The 22,127-nt window shown below is 37.5% G+C and overlaps 1 protein-coding gene across 21 annotated transcripts in view; it reads left to right on the top strand.

Annotated features, from left to right (window-relative positions):
• TBC1D5 (TBC1 domain family member 5) overlaps window positions 1-22,127 on the top strand; it is a 565,096-nt gene that overhangs the window by 444,678 nt on the left and 98,291 nt on the right. The window lies entirely within an intron of this gene.

A 22,127-nucleotide genomic window follows, 5' to 3' on the forward strand; every position in this document is an offset into this window, starting at 1 on the left:
TTTAATGTGAGTAATTCTGCGATAAGATCCAGAAATCTGTATTTGTAACAATTCTGAAACTAGTGGGCCGTGGACAACTAGTGGGACATGGACTTTAAGAAACAGACACTAGATTGCGGAAAAAGTTACTACACAAACTGAAAGCTAGATACCTAGAAACAGAAGCCCAGCTCTGAACCAGTGGTTTCCACGATGGGATGCATTATACACAGTGACTACACAAAGATAGTCCATGGAGTACAGGAGGGAAATAATGAAACCGGTTTATATTCATTTTTCTCCAAAAAAATAAGAAAAACTGAACTGTGCCTTTTAATGTACAGATTAACATTGGTGCCTTCAAGTGAGCCGATGTGTCAGCCAGTCATGTATCACCTATGAGGTCTGCTAAGGGAAGAGGGGACTTCCCCACACAAAGGCATTGACAGTGGCCTCTCCCCCTGCCCTTTGCTTCCACCACCTTGTGCCTTATTGTCATTTCTATATGCCCAGTTAAGTGGATTCATAAGTTATATTATCATAAATGATGGCATATTTACAATACCAAAGAGATGTCAGAGGCCATGAACGTTTATTGTGGGTCCACTAGATATCTTCTGTTAATGTACTTAGAAGAGTTGGCAAAAATAATGTATTTTCAGGAAAAAAACATACTTCAAATTTGCTTACCTTTGTTGTGATGACAAGTAGCTGTCAGTAATGTGGTACTATGCAAATATTTTTGAAAAAATAAACAATTTGTCTCTTCAACGTAGTGGTGACATTTTAATCATGAGAGAAAATAGAAGCTTTTTCGAAGAAATTTGTGCTATGGAAAGAACATTTTAAAATTGGATATTTGGAAATGTTTCATCCATTTGTGGTGTTCTTGCCAAAGACAATTTAAGTGTATCAGTTATTTAAAACTCTCAAAGTACACTAAAAAATTATGGAAACAATTTTCTAACTTGCTTACTACTCTTTCAGATCAAGAGATAAAGTCAAGTTTTAATCCATTTTTTAAAATATAGAAATGTAACATCTTGCAATTAAATTTTGAGAAGAGCTGTATGATGGTTAAATTTTATATATCAACCTGACTGGGCTAAGAGCTGCCCAGATAGCTGGTAAAACATTATTTCTGAGTGTGTCTGTAAGGGTGTTTCCAGAAGAGGTTAGCATTTGCATCAGTAGACTAAGTAAAGAAGATTCTCCCACACCAGGGTGAGCAGGCATCATCCAATCCCTTGAGGGCCCAAACAGAACAAAAAGTTGAAGGAAAGGTGAACTCCCTCTGCTTGAGCTGGGACATCCATCTTCTGCCCTCAGACATGTGGGCTCCTGGTCCTTGAGCCTTCGGATTCCAGACATATACCAGCATGTTGTCCCACTTCCCCCCACTTCCCTCCTTACAGCGCCCCCCTCGCCCCCTCCAGTTCTCAGGCCTTGGAACTTGGACTGAATTATACCATTGGCTTTCCTGGTTCTTCAGCTTGCACCGTATTTCAGCATATCTCAGCCTCTCTAATCACATGAGTCAATTCCCTAATAAATCTCCTCTTATATATTCATGTATATCCTATGGGTTTGTTTCCCTGGAGAACCCTGACTAATACAAGCTAATTAACATTAAGGAAAAAGAGAAATTTTATTAGCCAAATTTTAACACAAACCTTGGCATAATTGATGGATGGCAAAATGAATACCATACTTTAAGAAAGGCAGCCAATGATGTGCTTCCTCCATTCAGACCTCTATCTCTTTTTGAGGTAGCTTTCTCTGGAGTGTCATTCACAAAAACTGACCATCACAAAGCATTTGACCAGGATTTTCAAAAAGTAAAGAAGCATATTCAATCACATTACTACTGTTAAATATACATTTTTAGGAAAAGCAAAAAATACCATTATAAGTAAACTATTATAAAAATTAATTTAAATATAGCTTATTTCATCTCTGTCTCATTTAAAAATTCTATTTTATGTATATTTTCTAATGTACTTAATAGATTTATCCAAGTGGTACATGCATATGATTTGTAAATAAACATGCATATATCAAGAGTGCAAGCCCCATAATTTTAACTAGCAAAGGAATAATCAAAGCTGAGAGATCCCTGCTCTAGACCAGTGGCTCCTGAAACCTCATCCAGTGGATTCTAATTCTTAGCAGGATGAGAGTCTTGACGCTGGCTTCCAGCACACACACAATTCTGGAGTCCCCCAGACACACCCATTAGCAGGGACAGCTTTGGAAGACACAGGCCTTATGCTTATGAATGAGGGAGTTCTGAACTCCTCTAGTTAAAGTGATATTTAACAACTTCGGGCCCATTTAATTTCACTGAGAAGTATACCTATTCTGGGGCCAGCCCAGCAGCGCAGCAGTTAAGCTCGCACGTTCTGCTTTGGTGGCCTGGGGTTTGCCGGTTTGGATCTCGGGTGCAGACATGGCACGGCTTGGCAAGCCATGCTGTGGTAGGCATCCCACATATAAAGTAGAGGAAGATGGGCACAGATGTTAGCTCAGGGCCAGTCTTCCTCAGCAAAAAGAGGAGGATTGACAGCAGATGTTAGCTCAGGGCTAATCTTCCTCAAAAAAAAAAAGTATACCTATTCTATCCTAGTCCTCTTGCCGTGTTCTTGTAACTTGAATTCATTATGTACTTTTTCTAGATGGTGCTGATGATTAAAAAGTAAGTCTTTTAAAATATTCAGTTGTAGGAATATTATGCACTTTGTAATTTCTTTAGAGGTGGGTCAGACTCTAGAGATCATGTAATTACACCCTTATTTACTCCTGACGCCTGATAAGGGTGAGGTGAAATACCCACAGTCATCCAGAATTCAATAACATAGCCAGGACCAGTCCCCCAGGATCCTGCTCCCAATCTGGAGTTATCTGTCACTCTTCTCCTTGGCCTCGCTCTCCTTGCAGACTCCTACTGCAGAACTTTCTCACTACTCCCACATTCACCTTTTCCTCTACTTCCTGAGTGGCCACAGGAAAATCAAGATGAGCTCTTTGGTCTTGTGCAGTAAACATAAAACAATGCATTTCAACTTGATTCCCCTTCAAAAGACAGTTGTTTACTTCTGATTTCTCTTTTATTCATGGTCTGAACACTGAGTTTGAAAGTTAGTCTATTATTAGCTTGCCAAGTCTGGCCTCCAGGTTCCTGTAGCATTATATCCAGTGAAATTAATGAGGGAAACATAGAAAAATAGTAATAATTACTGTTCTATGATGAAACTGACCTTTGAGTTTTTTCCTTAACCTTGGCTACAATGGCTGCCACCCATGTGGAAGACAATAAGACAAAAATAATAAAATAGAAAATGAGAGCAAACCAGTCAAGAGAGCCAGGTCAAAGGTTAATAGTGATAGGTTGAAATGCAGAGGAAAAAGAGAAAGAATATATGAGAATATGAATGAGAATTAAGTAGCTGAAAGGAGAAGATCACCTAGGACAACTTTTCTTCTTTACATTGAAATGTGTGCCTACCACAGTGATCATTCTCTTTCATTGTTATAGTGTATTAGTTAAGGGTGACCAACTGCTGTAACAAATGAACCCCTATATTTCCATGGCTTAATACAATCGACGTTTAATTTTCACACACATGATAATCCATCGTAAGTCAGGAGTGGGAGTATCTCAGTGACACAGTTCCTTGGGCTTCTTCCAGCTCTGCTGTTTTCCACTTTGACCTGTTAGGATCACCCAGTACATTGACATCCCCAACAGGATGAGAAACATAGCAGGGAGCATCATTCTTGGGAGAGTTTTTACAGCAAGGCCTGCAGGTGGCCTGCATCACTTTCACTCATTTCCACTGGCTAGAACTCAGTCCTGGGGCTATATCTAACCACATGAGACTTCAGAACATGTGGTTGAGCTCTGTGCACAGGTAGAAGAGGAAGCAGGTCTGGTGAGCAGCCAGTGGCTCTCTTTAAAATGGAAATGCTTTTGGTTCATTTACCTCTTCTGCTCATTGACAGGGCTTTCTCTAAGGGAAAAGCTAAAATCATAGTGGGAAGCTTATGATGACCTTAAATCTCACAACCTGAGAAATCTGATTTTGTCAGCACTCTTAGAAAAACCAAGCCGTCCCTCAGAGATGGACTCCCCCAAACTGAGCTCGAAAGGCCTCTGTGTAAAACAGGTCTGTCCCTTTCTCAGTCTGCAGTGAGCCGTAGAACAATTGTAAGACTGACATCCTCATGCCCCCATGACCACCCAATTTGCTTCCTAGTAGCAGACTTCGGTGGGAGGCCATGTCATTATAAGATCACTTACAGTGAGGAAAAAAACAAGTTATTGAACTACATATGACCAGCATACTGTAGACTTATGTGGAAAATGCAATCAGAATCACAGAGCTCTTTGGAGGACCTGGGGTCAGTGGGATGCAGGTAGGAAAGCATATTTAGTGAAACCAGGATATGAGAGCCTGGCATTACCTACTCCAGTAAGGATAGTCTTTCCGTAGTCCTAGAAAGCACGTAGTCCGTTAATCACTAACTCAGGCTCTCTCTCCCGCTGGCTTTGCCCATAATTACCTCTGACTCTACTTTTCTCTGCTTCCTTGGCAGGTCCTTTCTGACTGATATCTTCTTGCTTTTGATACATATTAAACATATAAGGGATCTAGTCAGCTCTTGTTAACCTGGAAACCACCTGGTCTCTTAGGGAAGGCTTTGCATACCTCTGCTCAGAGACTCTTTGTGTTAGTTTCACAGTTTGACTCTCCCACAGTTCTTGAGTGCACCTGAGAATTACTCCCAGTCATTAATAAACTTGATTTCTGAAAAGGAAAATTGAAAATAATTGTCACCCTCTCACCATTTTAAGGATACTGACACTTGAACGGTTTTTTACTGCGTGGTTGCTTCAGTAAATCAAGAGTTTGGCTTCAGGTTTTTCTCCACACGCTGCCATGCTTAGCTTTTTTGACAGCCCCTTCAAGTTTATCCTCTAGTGTTTACTGAAAATGTGTTGAAGAGACCTGAATTGATGAAATTGAGAGCTATAAGATGTTTCACAAAACTGTCAGCCCTAGGTCTGACCATCATCGTTATAAGTTGGGGTTGTTAGTGATTTGATACTTTCTGACCTTTTCTTGAAGTTTCTATTGCAGTGCAAGTGCCTAATTCGTCACTTCTCTCTTTCTATAACAACAGCAATAAAAATAGAGAGTATTTTGAATTATTCCACTTAAAAATACACGTTGAATGGTGCACTTTACATGGTTTGAGGTGTCTTTGGGGAATAGCGCCAAGTAGGAAAATTTGAAGGCAGGAAAATGACAGGAATGGTTGGAGTTGTTCTCATAAACCCAGGAAAGAGATAAACCTTTTGCCCACATCTTTCCAGCCAGTATCTGGAGAAATTCTGCCAGATTTTCTCAGAAAGGAACTAATTGAATGTTTCTATTATATATTCCACTTATGAGAGGACCTGCTGACAAGAATGTCAGCTATTAATTTGAGATCAATTACTTAATTTACTTAATTGATAACATCTTATTTAAGCTCTCTTATTTGAACTTCCTTGCATTTGATTTTAGAGACTAACCAACTCCATAGGAAACTAAAACTTCAGAATATATTTAGGACTTATTCAAAAGAAATTGACCTCTGATTAAACACAGGAGAATAGATTTCATTTTCATAGAGGTAACACAATTTGGTGCCCTAAAGGATTTCATTGGAGGATTTAATGTGTATGTATATTTTTATTAAAATTATTGTGATTTTCTACCAACCATTCCTTTTGGTGTAGGAAAGCAAACAATGGAATATAGTAGTATGAGCATTCTATTTCCTTCTCCTCTTTTCTCATTTCCTTCCTTCCTTTTTTTAAAAATAAGATTTAATTATGAGCTTCTTGAAAACAAAATGTAGAGGATAACTTCAAGGAACATTTAAGAGAGTATCAGTAAGGCTTGGTAAATAATTAGCCATGTATGGTGAACAGTTAGTTGTATTTCCCAGTTATCCAGCTTTTGATTGAGTTGGTGGGAAAATGTATAGATGAGGAAGTTTGTGAGAGTAGCACAGTATAAGAGGGTTGGATAATGAGTTGATTTGGGGTAGGGTGTGGGATATCCAGGTAGAAGTGTCCAGAAGGCAACTCAGAATGTGTGTAGGGGGCTCAAAGGAGAGATCTGGACCAGAGATACAGATTTAGAAATCTTAAACGTGGATGTTAATTGTAGTTGAGGGAATGTAAGTAGTCTCCAGGAATGATATCTTGGGAAGATGAGAACTGGAAAGGGAATCATAAGACACAACAATAGGTGCAAGAGGAAGGAGCATATGGAGAAGACGCAGACTGTGGGAAAACCATGAGAAGATAGAGTTATGATTGCCTAAGGTTAGATAATCCCAAGAACATGGAAATGGTTAGTGACAAATGTTGTAGTAATCAACTGAAATTAAAAGACAAGGGCTGGCCCAGTGGCACAGCGGTTGAGTTAGCACATTCCGCTTCAGTGGCCCAGGGTTTGCTGGTTCAGATCCCGGGTGTGGACCTACACGCTACTTGTCAAGCCATGCTGTGGTAGGCATCCCACATATAAAGTAGAAGAAGATGGGCACAGATGTTAGCTCGGGGCCAGTCTTCCTCAGCAAAAAGAGGAGGATTGGCGGCAGATGTTAGCTCAAGGCTAATCTTCCTCAAAAAAACCCACAAATGACCCTGTTGAAAGTTGCTTACATATTTAAGGTGCACATTGAAGGGGAATTAAAAGTGTCCTTTTGGACTAAAACAGTGACGTGAACAAAAAAATAAACAAAAGACAGGAAAAAGATTGTTAGCTGATTGAAAAATAAAAAGGAAGGGAGAGACGGAGATAGTGTGGAATCTAGAGGTGAAAATAAATCAGCAACCTAGTGTTGTTGATAACAAAGGGATAATTATTTTCAAATGCATAGATAATATAGCATTTCCCAGCCAGATCCTTACTAAAGTAATGTGCCCAATTTTTCATTCTTAATTTTGAGATATGAAAAATTGTGAAATATTATTTGAATACATATGAACTTATTATTTAAAAGAAAGATAAAATTAGGAAAAAAAATGATCAAGTCTGTATACCTGGAACTGAGATTGTTTAGCCCTAAAAGAAAAGTAAGAATTAATTAACGGTGTTCTTCATACTTTCATGAACCCTTGTATAAATGTGAGCATCCACTGGTATGTGTAGCCAGAAGAGGTTTAAAGAGAGAAATGGATTCAGTTCCTGGCTGTACCTTTACTCTTTCCATAACTTTGGTCCAACTACTAACCACTCTGAGCCTGTTTCTTTACCTATAAAATGGTGACAAGTTTGTTGTGAAAATTCTGTGAGTAAGAAATAGTGTTTGTAAAGGGCCTAGTATGGTCCAGCACCCAGTAAATAATCACTGATGTTCTGTGTACTTTCTCTACGAGAAAGAAGCAAGACTAAACGGGCCTGACTCCATTTGTGGCACGTTTAAGCTGTGGGTTTTTTATTTAAATTTAATATTTAATTGATGCCTCACAAATGAGCAAGGTAATTGATGAATCTCTTAATTTTCAAAGTTCCCATTTATATGGAAAACTTCCTAAATAATTTAATGGTACAATGTATTATTATTTGCTGATTTTTTAAAACTCTGTTGCTTTTTATGTAATTGTATATACAGATAAAATTTGAAGATTCTAGACATCATTAGTCATTAAATAGTACAGTCTAGAAAAGGAAGTCACATTTTAATAGCTGGTGAGAGCGCTAAGAATGACAAAATCAGTAAGTTCATTCTTTCCTCACTGGGCTGTGCTCCTTCTCTCTATAACCCTCCCCCCACAACACAAACATAGTTAACAACTACTCTTCCTTCAGATTGCCATTCCATTGTCACTTCTTCTGGGAAGTCCTCCCTGATCTCCCTGATGAAATAGAATCCGCCTATTACGCACTTTCATAGCACCATGTACCTCCTTTTCTAAGCATTCAGCACAGATGCAGTCTTACATTGATGTGTGTAATTATTTGATTGTCTCTTCCTCTGGTATAAGCTCCTTAAGGGTAGGTCATGATTGTTGTGTCACCATTGTACCCCTGGTACCTAGCACAGTGCCTGGCACATAGGATATATTTGGATGGAATGATTCATGGGTGGGTGGATAGATGGAGTGGAAGGACGTTTCTTTCCATATTATCTGCATCCCAGCTCTGTGTTCTCTTCCCTCTGCTTGGATTGCTCTTTCTGCCCCTCTCCTACTGGCACCTTCAGAACCTTCCTTCCCATCCAGCTTGAATAGCACTTCTTGGTTTTAAAATGATATCCAGCTTCTCACAGTTTCCTAGTAAACTCCTGTGAAGACCCTCATAAGCAAAAACAATATCACATGACAAAAAACAAAACAAAATAAAGTCAGACAACCCACTGCCTACAAGGAGTTCAACTCAATTAAGGAAAGTTAATTATATTGCCTGTGGTTTACTTTATCAAAGAGAGTACCATCCACATCCACTCAACCAGCTGCTCCTTTGTGAGATAACTCATCCAAGAGAAGTGGTCAGTAGTCATGGCCAATCCGTGTGCGCTCTGCCTGCTCATTTTCCCTGTTAGATCAGGTTGCTTCTGCGACTGCTCACTGGGTTTCTTTCTGTTTTTATTACCTGAATTGTGATCATGATAGTACATAATTGGATGCAGTGAGTAAGGATTCTGTTTATCCAGGAGAACTTAGAGAAGAGTATGAGATCACATTCATTGCCAGTTAGCCTTTTTGGAACTTCTTTCTAAAATGGGCACACTGGCAGCGTGTTTGGCCTCAGCCTGTCTTGTACTAAAGAAGGAGCTTATGTGGGCATTTAAGAAATGCCTTCTCTCTGAGCCTTCCATTAGTCATGTATACCTGCAGGTCAGATGATTTTTCACCCTACTTCTATGGAGCTATTTCTTTAAAAGCCAGGCTCTGGCAAACTCTTCAGTTTTTCTAATTCACAGACAATCATTGAGCACATACCAGACACTTTTCTAGAGACAGAGAAGATACAAACGGTGATCTGGACATGGCGTGGCCCTTAGTGAACTTACACTGTACATGAAAGACAGACGTACACAACTAACCATAATGCAAGGCAAGATGAAATAAATGCAAAATTAACAAGATTAGCATGCTGTCAGAATGGAGGTATTGGAGTAATGTGGAAATTCACAAGAGGCTTCCTGTAGGAGGTGGTATTTGGACTAAGAATGAGGAGGAGGATTTCAGTAAACAGAGAATAGAGAGTAGACAGCTAACCTGAGGGAACAGCTTACCTAAAGTCTGGAGATGTGGGCAATGTCCAGAGATAGTTGTGAGTCAAATGTAGGCTGCATGGGGGGTGATATGAGGAGCATTTTAGGACCCAGATCGTGGAGGTCCGTGAACATCATGCTAAGAAATTGGAACTTTGAGACCTGACTGGCAGTTGAAACCTGAATCGGAATTAAGGAAGGGAAGTAAAAAATTCAGGCCTAAATTTTTAGAAGGTGATCCTGGTGGCATTGTATGTATGGATCAGAGGGAAACGACATTAGAGACGTGGAATAGTCAACACTGAAATTAAGACAGGTCTGAACTACAGTGAGGGTCATGGTCATGCCGCAGTGTGGTCTTGCCACGGGAGTCGTTGAGGAGGCAGAATGGTTGAACTTGCTCAGCCCCAGATTTTTCATGCCTTGGGTCTAGGGTTTTATCTTAGAGACAGTCTGAAATATTGATACTACAGGTGGAGGTGTGGGAGTTTTTGTGCAGAGAGGTGATAATGGAGAAATGAATATAAAAAGAGTTGAACAAGAAGGATTGAAACGGGGGGTATGTTTAGAAGATCACAAAGAGATAGTGCCAGATCAGTAGGATTCCTTCGTGTGTGTTAGTTTGTAGTGAAATCCTGCAGCTGATGCCATTTAAAGCTTCAAGGGTCAGCCTTATGACATCTGAACTCCTGGATCTTCAAAGGCCTGTGCGGAAAGAGCCAGTCCTACAAGAGGTCCAAAAGGCTGGCTAAGAAAGTAAGGATGATACTCTCTGACAGACTTCTGGTAACAAGTCAGCCGGAATTGTGAAACGTTCTGCATACCTGTTTAACTTATGATGTGTGTGATATAATGAGTAGAAAAACTAAACTGAGAAGGATATAAAATACTTTTTGTCTTATATTTTAAGTAGCACTGAAGAGTTGTTTTATTTTTAATTTAGTGCAGAGAAGTATAGAGGAGAAATAGAAGTGGTCCCTGCCCATAAGCCCATTGTGGAAATAATTCCCACTGGTGGGCCGATGGGCATGGAGTGATGAAGCGCATGATAAGGAAATCACAACAGTGTAAAAAAATACGAAGTGAAAAAAACAAAAGTCTTTTTCCAGTCACCCTTCACCTACATCAGTCCTTTTCCCCTTCCAGAAAAGAAAAAAAGGTGCGATTTTAATGGTTTAAGATATAAGTTACATACCGTAAAAATCCACTCATTTAAAGCTTACAATTTAACGGTTTTTAGTGTATTTACAGAGATGTACAGCCCTCACCATAATGTAATTTTAGAACATCTTCATTGTCCCAAAAAGAACCCTTGTACCCATTAGCAGTCATTCACTACTTTCTCTCCCTCACCTAAAACTCCCCAACCCCGCCCTAGGCAACCTCTAATCTAATTTCTGTCTCTCTAGATTTGCGTTTTCTGGATATTTTGTCTAAATGGGTTCATACAATACGTATTGTTTTGGTGACTGGCTTCTTTAATTTAGCATAATGTTTTTGAGGTACCTCCATGTTATAGCATATATCAGTACGTCATTCATTTTTATTGCCAAATAATATTCCACTATGGATATACTACATTTTGTTTATCCATTTGTCAGCTGACATTCGGATTGTTTCTGTAGTTTCTATGAATAATGCTTCTGTGAACATTTCCTGTGCAAGTTTTTGTGCGGATATATGTTTTTATTTTCCTGGATATGTACCTAGCAGTGGAATTGCTTGGTCATATGGTTACTCTACAGTCAACATTTTGAGGAACCGCCAAACTCTTTTGCAAAGTGGTTGCATCATTTTAGATTCCCACCAGCAATGAATGAGAGTTCAGATTTCTCCACATGAGTCCCAACATTTGTTCTATTTGTCTTTTTTAGAGCCGTTCTAATGGATATGAAGTGGTATCTCATGGTGGTTTTGATTTGCATTTTCCTGATAACTAATTATGTTGAACATCTTTTCATGTACTTATGAGCCATTTGTGTATGTTCTTTCAAGAAATGTCTCTTCAGATTGTTTGCCCATTTTTAAATGGGTTGTCATTTTACTATTGAGTTGCAAGAGTTCTTTGTATCTTCTGGATATAAGACTGTATCTGATATATGATTTGCAAAGATTTTCTCTCATCTGTGGATCCTCTTTTCGCTTTCTTAATAGTGTCCTTTGCAGCACAAATGTTTTTAATTTTGATAAAGTCCAACTTATCAATTTCTCTTTTTATCCCTTATACTTTTGGTGCCATATCCAAGAAATGATTGCCTAACCCAAGATCACAAAGATTTACTCCTGTGTTTTCTTCTAAGAGTTTGATAGTTTTAGCTCTTACATTTAGATCTGTGATCCACTGTGAGTTAATTATGTGTGTGGTGTGAGATAGAGGTCCAAATTCATTCTTTTGCATGTGGATATCCAATTGTGTTTGTTGAAAAGGCTATTATTTCCACGTTGAATTGTCTTGCTCCTTTGTCTAAAATTAATTAACCATAAATGTGAATGTTTATTTCTGGACTCTCAGTTCTATTCCATTAATCTATATGTCTGTCCTTAATGCTAGTACCACACTGTCTTGATTACTGTAGCCTTGTAGTAAGTTTTGAAATCAAGAATTATGAATTCATGAACTCTGTTTATCTTTTTCAAGATAATTTTAGTTATTCTGAGTCACTTGAATTCCCATATGAATTTTAAGATCATCTTAGCTATTTATATTTACATAAAAGCAATTATACTTTGTATGCTGGTCTTTACATTACTTCCCCCCCACCCCCACCATTTATTTAATAAGTCTTCTCTCTCAAGGCATTGTAAATGCAGTGTCCACCAGGAAATGATAGCTCTGTACTTCTACACAGAATAACTACTGGGAAAGGAATGGCCTCCAAAGATTCCTCTTAACCTAGATGGGAGGCTTACCTAAGACCTTTTCGTCCTTCTTTCTGAATCCCGACGAAGTCTGCAGCCCTGTTTCTTCTCACTGCTTCAAAGTTCCATCCAGGGGGATCTTGGACCCCAAATCACTGATTGGATTCTTCAGAAAAATGACCTCTTAGAAGAGAGTTATTTTCTTGAAGCATTTCTGGCTGTAGACTAAGAAAGTTCAGCTACTTCTAAAAAAAAATGGTGAGTGGACAGCGTCACTTATGGAGTGTCCCTCTACAAATCTGGCTGCTTTCAGCTGCCCCACAGCAATGGAAACCCTCTCAGAGAGGTTAGCACAGAAGGAGTGGGCTCTCCAGAAGTAAACAGCTTGCTTCACTGTAACTAAGCATTCCCCCATCATCCTCACCCTCATCTGCCACCTAGCCCCCCGTCTCATTCTTTCGTATAAGGCACCGGATGCTATCCAGGACAAAACCTGTACATCTAACCATACCCCACTCCCGAACGTTATTTCTCTCCAGGGCTGGTGTTACAGCATACCACTTGTTAAAATATTGAAGTACTTCCATATCAGTAGGTAAAGAAATCCAGCATTTGAGGGGTTAAAGCTTGGCACAGCAGGGGCCCTCCACGCATTTCCTCCAGCTCCCTCTCAGCCCTGATTGGTAGCTGCCTGTGCTGTAGCAGTTATTTTATATTTTGACTGTCACCCCTGCCACATGTATGCAGCAAAAGGGTTAATAAACTAATCCAGTGGTACCCATAAAACTACCTCCCCAAGAGGAAAGCTGATATCCAAAATCATCTGTCAGGTTTCTGAGAAAAGGCCCGTAAATGGTCTGTGGATGGAATTCAGGGGCTCTAAGAACTTGAATGGGAAAAACTTACATGTTTATTTTCACTGAGCCCGTACTAAAATTTAGTATTTCCTTCAAATATGGATGAAGCCAACAAACTGCAGTAGTATTAGAAGCACCTGAAACATTTTCACTAATAGCAATCACAGATATTTTATATCATATTACAGTGGAAGATATCTTGAAATACCATTTACATTCAGTACTTCTAAATCATAGTAATGATTAGACCAGCCACTATATCTTATTTAATACATTAATATAAAAGCACATTTCACTGTTATAAATTTGTTCAATATTTTTATTACTGTATTTCAGTATAATTGGTTTCCCTTATAACCCTGTGTATTTTCGTTTATGCATTTAAAAGCATTATTCTGGAGCTGGCCCAGTGGCGTGATGTTTGAGTTTGACGTGCTCCACTTCGGCAGCCTGGGGTTTATGGGTTCAGATCCCAGGCATGGACCTACACCACTCCTCAAGCCATGCTGTGGTGGCAACCCACATACGAAATAGAGGAAGACTGACACAGATGTTAGCTCAGGCCCACTATTCCCCAAGCAAAAAAAAGAGGAAGATGGGCAACAGATGTTAGCTCTTCCAATCTTCCTCACCAAAAATAAGTAAATAGAAAATTTTTTAGGGGCTGGCCCAGTGGCACAACGGTTAAGTGCACACATTCCACTTTGGCAGCCCAGGGTTCGCCAGTTCAGATACCGAGTACGGACATGGCACCACGTGGCAAGACATGCTGTGGTAGGCATCCCACATATGAAGTAGAGGAAGATGGGCATGGATGTTAGCTCAGGGCCAGTCTTCCTCAGAAAAAAAGAGGAGGATTGACAGATGTTAGCTCAGCGCTAATCTTCCTTGGGGAAAAAAAAAAATTTAAAAGCTTTATTCTGAAAAGGGGGCCAAAGTCACCACCAGAAAGCAGAGTAATCTATGGCACAAAGATTAGAAACCCTTAACATGAATATTATGTAAGCAGCTTGCAATTGATGTGCCAATTAATATCACTAGATATTTGAAAGGGCTTTGGTTTTATGCCTGAGCTATATCAAAAGTTATTGATTAAAAAGAAAATATTTTACAACACTGTCTACTCTTTAGAGAAATTCACACCTGATATTAGTAGTTTTGTCTTATAATGACACGTGAAATCTAGAATGAACTAATCAGGAAAGGCAAGAGTCCATCTGTAGGGAGTCTTCTCGGGTCTCTGGCTTAATGGACATACTTTCTAAAGTAGAGATCGGTCTCACACAGGAGAATATGACTCTCATCTGTGTGTTATTTATGTTGCTTTTTGATTTCTCTCTTCACTTAGACATTTCAAAGTTCAGTATTGATACTTCATTGTTATACTAGAAAGCATCATAAAAAATACATTGTAAATGAATGACCCTAGTAAGACTGGATTTATATAATAAATGAATTTTTAATTCCGAGGTGTTTTATCATTGAAATTACTCCCCAAACTGCCTTAGAAATGTGGCTGTGCAAGGCTTTCTTTTACCAGGCCTCACTGTGCAGGGGCTTAGCTGTCGTTGCCTTGACAGTTACAAAAACTGGTCATGAAAGGAAAGATGGTAGAGAGAGAAGATGAGGGCAAAGTTTCGCAACCCAGGGTTCTCAGTCCCATGGGGTCACGTAGACTTATTCTTGGGGATTCAAAAATCCTAAAACCATTTTTAAATTGCTTCTATTTTGATGGTAATTTGTTTAAACTTATTTTAGCATTTCTAAAGATAAAAATATACAGTGATAATTTTTATATCAAAGATTTTAGTTTCTTAACTCTGGTTCCCAAATTGGAATATTTAGGAGTATCTTTTGAGGTTGCCTTCTTCTTTTTTTCCTTTGTATCACTGAAGGCGGGGGGAACCACTTTTCCTGGTTAGGAAAAGACAAATGAGTTTCCAGATTTCTTTAAACCATTGAAGTGAGGCTTCTCTTCTCTCCCTCTGCTCCCAGTGAAGGAGGGGAAAAGGTGAGGAGGTCAATACTGCTGAAAAGAGCTAACCAGCTATCTAAAAGGAATATTTTGAGGCCCAGTGTTAGTGACAAAGAAAATGTGTAGACCTAAACTACTTTCCATATTTTTATATATATATATAAATATTGGGGGGCATGTTACTCTGGTATCTTCCTGCATGTTAAATTCAAAAATGTAAATACATTAGAAAAAGGAACAAATTTTATTTCTCTTTTGGTGTCTATTTATTGTGTGAAGCTACAGTCGAGCATAACGCACAGGTGGTTTAAAACGCTTCTCTGCCATCTGAGATCTCAGCTTGCCAGGGTATGGATGGGGATGTCACTGCAGGGAATTGGGCTTATTCAGTATGTAAAATGAGGCTGGCATGGGTTCAGAGGTTTTGTCTGTGTCTTTACCCACTTAGCAATTTTTTGCTTCTTTTTTTTTAACTTTTGAAAGGCCTTTTAAATTTACTTTTTAAAAAAATTTTAATTTGTAGATACATAGATTAGAATTACCTGAATTTCTCTGTCAGTTCCACTAAGATTCTTAATACCTAGTATTTGTTATATATATTTCTTATCAAAATACATGGGAATTATTAGTATATAAACCAGAGGTCATTTTAATCCTGTTACTGAAATAATACTCAATTTACAACCTGTCAGAAAGATTTATTTTCTTTTTTTGATGAAAACCTATGTTAACTTGATGACTACATTGTATCCACATTTTGGATTTTGTAATATTGTAAAAAATCAAACTAGGTTTTATTTTCCAAAATTTGATTTGTGAGCTTATTTTCTACTAAGCATTTGACATTTAATTCATGGTATGAGTTGTTTGAAAAAGAAGGAAAAGTGGTTGTTTAGATAGGGAAGGTATGGCTCAATATACTGTTATATGTAAATATGTAGTAAAATGAGTATTGTGTCAATAACAAGTAATATAAAAAGAAAATCAACTCTTGGGTAAGTGATGAAGAAAGAAATAAAATTCAAGCCTAGGTTTGACAGCAATATTTAGATAATACCACTTATTTAAATATATATTTTTTTAAACGAGAATTTTGTGAGCATTTAGGATTATAATGTCTGCCTTTTTGGTCCAGTGTGTTACTGGATCTAATTTTAATGAAGAGGGCAGTATGTGGCAATAGGAAATAGAAATGGTGAGACCTTTGTGGACCCTCTAGCAATCAGTGAATATCAGATCACAAATTTCCCCAGCTTTAATTACAGGCAAAAGAAAAGACAAAATTAGCATTTTAATATAGAAATATCTTAGGCTTTAGGAGAATTATGATAAATCTAATGTTGCCTAGTGAACCAAAGAGGGGATATTACAACAAACTGTCTCCTTAGGAATATTTGTTTAAATAAAGGCAACAATACTTCATCCTTATCTTTTTTGGATAATTATTGCTATTTCAGGCTGTTCTTTGTTCCAGGTTTAAAATACCTTTAGTTAAAAATAAATGTAATTGGCAGTGTTTGTTTTCTATAAAACTCCAAGAAGGGAAAAATTCTGTTTGCTTGGCACTAACAGGATAATTATTTTAGGGAGAGTTTTCGCTCTAGAGCTCCAGTTCGCTGGTGCCGTGGCATCTCTGCACTTGGACGCGTTTAGGTTATCTCGTTTCAGTTACAGCGTATTAAACTGACTCCTCTTCCGTGGCTGAGATTTGCCCACCTGTCTCCCCTAAAACACCTGCAACATATGTTTGCATAACCCTGTAATGCTTTGCCTTTGGGGTCCTGAGAAATTCCCCCAGAGCTTTTTGCTTATAAACAGCTGAGCAATTCGTTTTTCTAATGATGGTTGCTTTTCCCCCAGCATTGAGGCAATAACATATTCACTAAAATAAGAGTCTCATTTTTCATCAAAGAGAAATGTTCAACATATTTTTGCAGTTCTATTTCTCCTTCTGAGCCTTATTTTTTCCCCTTTTCTAATCCAGCATGCTAAAAACTAAGAGTTGGTAGCAAGATATTAGGGAAAGAAAACTAAGTAATTCTTCATTTGTCAATATTTTCTTTTCCTCATGCCAAATGTGCAGTATATTGTAAATATAAATCAATCTTTTCTGTTAAATAAATGACTACAGGAACTTTATCAGTTTAATGTAAAAATTGTGACCAATAAACTATAAAAATGCTAATAATTTGGACATACTGCAGGAAATCACTTTAATTTTTATAACCACATAAGCTGGCAAACAAATGTGCATTAATAGCATAGTATGCTTTTACAATTTTTTTGAGTTTATAAATGTATGTTCTCCTATTCTGAGAAAGAAGACAGCCTTTCTCCCCACATATGAGATCCAGTGTGCATATTTCCCTAAATATGTGTTTTTGCTTTTTAAAAATGTAATATTTGATGAAAATCTACCCTGAATTTATATATGATTATCAGAAGTATGAAATATCACTTTCTCTACCTATTTGTTATCATGAATTTTAAGTTCTCAAACTGTCAAATCTACTCTCAAATTAAAGGTCTGTTTGTCAGTTCTCAGTGGTTTCAGAAGATAATCATAGCTTCCATTTCATTGAGTTTTTATCAAGTGCCCGGTGCAGAGCTGTGCAGTTAACGTTCATTGTCTCATTTCATCCTTACCCCAGTTTTGCAGCTGAGGAAACCAGAGCTAGGAGTGTAAGTGACTCCTCTCAGCCACGCAGCCAGCAGTGGATGGAGCAGGGATCTGAGCAAAAGCCTCGCTGACTTCTGGTCCCTTGCCTCCCCTGTCAGGCAGCCTGGGCCCCTAAAGCAGATGAGCAACGTTATGGTTACCATAGTCCCTTTGTTTTTAACATCTATCTTTAACTCTTCTTTAAGTCCTACTGGTACATTCATAAATTGGAAGAGGCATCGCTGGAATTGCTTTTCTTTTGCTCTTCTCAGGTCTACATGTGCTTATAAATAGACAGCCCTTTGAAAGGTGCTGTGTTGTTCAAAGCAGGATGAGTACTTCAGACTCTTTCTCCTGGAGTCTCCATATAACAGTTCAAAAGGAGAGAATCATCTTCAGGTGAGGGACGGGAGTTAGGGGGTCAATCTAGAAAGTACCATTTGTAATGACCCTTGTTGGATGAGTTTGATTTCACCAGACTCAGAACAAGGAAAATTGTCCATGTACTATCTTGTAGTTAATTGTACTTCTTGTAGCATCTAGTTAGTTGTACTTAGTGTGGGTTAGCATTTAAATATTTGTATACTACCACAACAAATTGAGTCTGAACTTAAAATACTGAAATACTACTATGGGAGTAAGGGTGGCAGGGGAGGAGAGTGATGTGCAAATCTACAGACTTCCATAACAGAGTAGAGCAGAGGGGAGTTGTCCACCATCAGAAGTCATCCTCAGTAAGGAAGAGAGTGTTTTACCTGAAATTACATTGAGGAACAGCTTGCTATCATATAATATAGACCGCAGAAGTGGAGAATGTTAACTATAATGGAGAGGTTGGTTAGATTTCAGTCAGTCTTACCTCTTGCATTGATTGCTGTCATTCAAACACTATTTGTAAATTGATTTTGTGATCGTGCCAAATTAACAAAAGTGTTTTAGAAATTCAGAAGTACAGCATGGGCTTTGTTTTGTTTTCTTTTGTTTTTCCATATAGCTTCCTCCCGGACACTTGTTTCTACCACTATCTATTATGCTTCTTTACGTCATTTTGTCCACAAGACTTTTAAGAAGCCTCCCCAAAATCCAGCCCGGCTGTACCATGGGTGGTATTTTCAGCGTTCTTCATATAGTGCCATAAAATAAAATGCTGATGAGAAAACTTTAAGAAGGGTTCCACAGCTCCTTAGCAGAGAAGGACTGAGTCGTACTTGAGAAGTTAACTTCTCTTGCAGATCTTGCAGTCTTGCAGATGATTTATTTCAAGTCCATCCATTTGGTCTAGGAAAGGCGTGGTAAACGCTGGGTGGACTGAATTTGTGATCTGCATCTTCTTGTATACTTATATAGACTTCCCGGGTCATGAACCTACTTGGTATTCCTCTGTACAAACCAATATAAGTTAAGCTATGATTACCATTTTGCTATCTTTCTTCCGAAGAAAAATTCACCAAAACACAAGAGATTTTTAAATGTACATTGGTTTGGAAAAGCTTCTAATAGTTGAAATTCTGTCAAATGTGAGAATGGGTTTAAAATAATTACTACTTTTTCCAATCCAGGCAAGATATAACATTGAACTTGTCAACATCACATGTCCTGCACAATGAGAAATTACAAGTGTCATGGGATTTGGTCTTTCCTACATACGGAGTTCTATATATGTAGAATTCTAATGGCTCTTATATTTTAGAGGGAACTCCAGATTTTTAAAAATCAGAACTGTTATATTCCTATAAAATTTTATTTGGGGAAAAAAAGCCTTTAAAAAAAGAAAAGCAAGTGTCTCTTTACTTTTAAAATGTTTCTGTTAGAATACTGCTCATTTAATCTCACCCCCCCCTAAGGAAACCATTGTTATCATTTTAGCACATAGTTGTGTGAGAAGATATTGCTCCAAAATGTCTTGACTTTTTGAAACCTTATTCAGAAGAGATCGAACTACCTGAATTGAAAGGGAGGAATTACAGGTGAATTAAAGAACTGTCAGTACTGAATTTTAATGTACAAAACCATTTGTGCCCTTTTTATTATTCATGTCTATACATGTTGATTTGTATAGCCACACATTGGTGTACGTCTATGTCAAACATTTAATTCTGTGCTGTCCATTACAGTAGCCACAAGCCACATATGGCTCTTGAGCCTTGAAGTGTGGCTAGTCCAAAGTGAGACGTGCTGTAAGTATAAAATTTACACTGGATTTCAAAGACTTTGTACAAAAGAAAGAATGTAAAAATGTGTCAATAACTTTTTATATTGATTACATGTTAAAATGACACTGTTTTGGATATACTGAATTAAATAAAATATTAGTACATTGACTTTCATTCGTTTCTTTTTTTAATGTGGTTGCTAGAAAATTTTAAATTATATATGAAGCTTGCATTTGCGGCCCACATTGTATTTCTATTGAAAAGTGCTAGTCTACATCATCTATCTGTCTACGTACTTAAGTTTTAGTAACAGCATTATCTTCTTAGAAAACCCTATTGAATAACTTCTAACTGTAAACTCTGATTTTATTTTCTTACGTTTTAAATGCTGTTTTTCAACATCATCTTTTGATTCTTTTTTTCATCCCGGTACAGTAGTACTCTAAACTGCCTCTCCCTTTGATACTCATGTCTCCTAGGAATTTAGATAGGCCTTAGTGAAAGCAATACTTGAGCCTCATTCATATGTTCAAGTTAGTCATTATTCCTAATAACGGCTTTAAGTGCTTCGATAGATCAGCACTTGGTGTCTTCAATTGCTTGTCATTTCTTTATAAAGATGTTTCAAGAAATTGCTCCATGCAATCCCTTCTGTCATTGTTTCTAGCAAAAAGTAACATAATCCTTTATTAGTTTGTTGGAAGTCAGAGAAGAAAAGGCTTTTTATATTAGCAAAAATAAAATGTATTTCCAGGTACTGAGAATAAAAGAGCAAAATTAGTCATGAGTGATAATCCTGCAAAGGTTAATTTTTTAAATAAATCGTGAATGAGCTGGCGATCTGCCAGTGGCTTTAACCTCTATTTTATTTTCCCATTATACTTGGGTCCAGGTTGTCATCAGCTACCATGAGGAAACCTATGTAATTCCTAGAGAGTGAAAAGTTGCACTGTTAGACTTAATAGTGTGGTAGTCATGGAAGCATCAGTTATCTTCATCAAGGCAATTCAGATTTGATTATTGTAGAACTGTGTTGAATACCAAACCAGTGGAGTAGTAGCTGGAGCTAAATCAAGGGATTGTCATTTTCGTCAGATGATTAGGGCTGACTTGGAAGAGATATGAAAGGGTTGAGCTGTGTAAATATTCTCTTTTCAGCAGAAAAAGAAAAGGTCCATCATGGCCATTAAGATGCAGCTTGTTAGCTTGATGAATTTCAAACTGTTTAACCTTAGCAATTACATATCCCCACCTCCATGCAAGTATATCAGTCAGTGCCTTGGGATTACGTCTCCAAGGATTGATATTGAAGCATATTGGTAATGTTCTGTTCAGATAAAATGTAGCCTTTCTGTGTCTAGATCGATCTCTCAAAGGACAGGGTCCAAAGTCCTAATTATTAACTCGAATTATATATTCAGGTAAACATTGGAACACATTTATTTGTAAGTTTTTAAAAACTTTTTAATGAAAAATATAATTTCACATTTTAGGGATAATGATATTCATTTAATTTATGCTATTAACATGTTGTATTTTATAAACTGAAAGTATATTTGTTTAATTTTTATTTGCCTGTGGGGGACTTGATACATTTAAATAATAAACACATTAAATAATAGCAACATATTTAAATAGACACATTCGACCTAATGATTCAAGGACATTTCTGCAATGATTATAAATAATATTAAATGACAGAAAGGGCAGTATATTGCTGCTTTTATGAAATGTTCCTTAGTCAGTTTGCTTTTGTATTGTGATGGTACCCTGCTAATATTTCCACTACCTGGGCACTTATTAAACTCGCATGTAAGAATAGATGACTTAGAAATTGCTAACTTTAAAAGAATCGCTGACTTCTGAAATAGCACATTGATTTTTGGAGAAGAAAGGCTCGGTGTGCCATCTAGTGGGCATATTTAGCATTCTAGTTGTCAAAAACCAGCAGGAATTTTTACTCTTCCTCCAAAATACAGCTTTCTTGACACTTTGTGTCTCTCAGCCCTAACACAGAGATTGTGCTCATGTTATATCAGATAATTTTTCAGTTTTGTTCTAATTTGATCTGATTGTGTTTTGGAAAGTCAGGTTGATCAAAATCATCAAAAATAAATCTAATGACAGGAATAAATCCATATGAACTATGAGACACATAAAATTAAAATATGTTAAAACAATTTCAATGTTTAATCAGGACTAAGGACAGTTAAGGCAAAACTTAATAAAAACAAAACTAAAGCATGCTAATTATTAAACTTTATTGTTAGACATATTTTTTTCTGAAAGAATATAAAAACGATCATTTTTTTCTTTTATGTGTTAATATATAATTTAAATAGCTTTATACATTTTAATTTATTGGG

Source organism: Equus przewalskii, chromosome 15, assembly GCF_037783145.1.
Source record: "Equus przewalskii isolate Varuska chromosome 15, EquPr2, whole genome shotgun sequence".
Classification (NCBI taxonomy): Eukaryota; Metazoa; Chordata; class Mammalia; order Perissodactyla; family Equidae; genus Equus; species Equus przewalskii.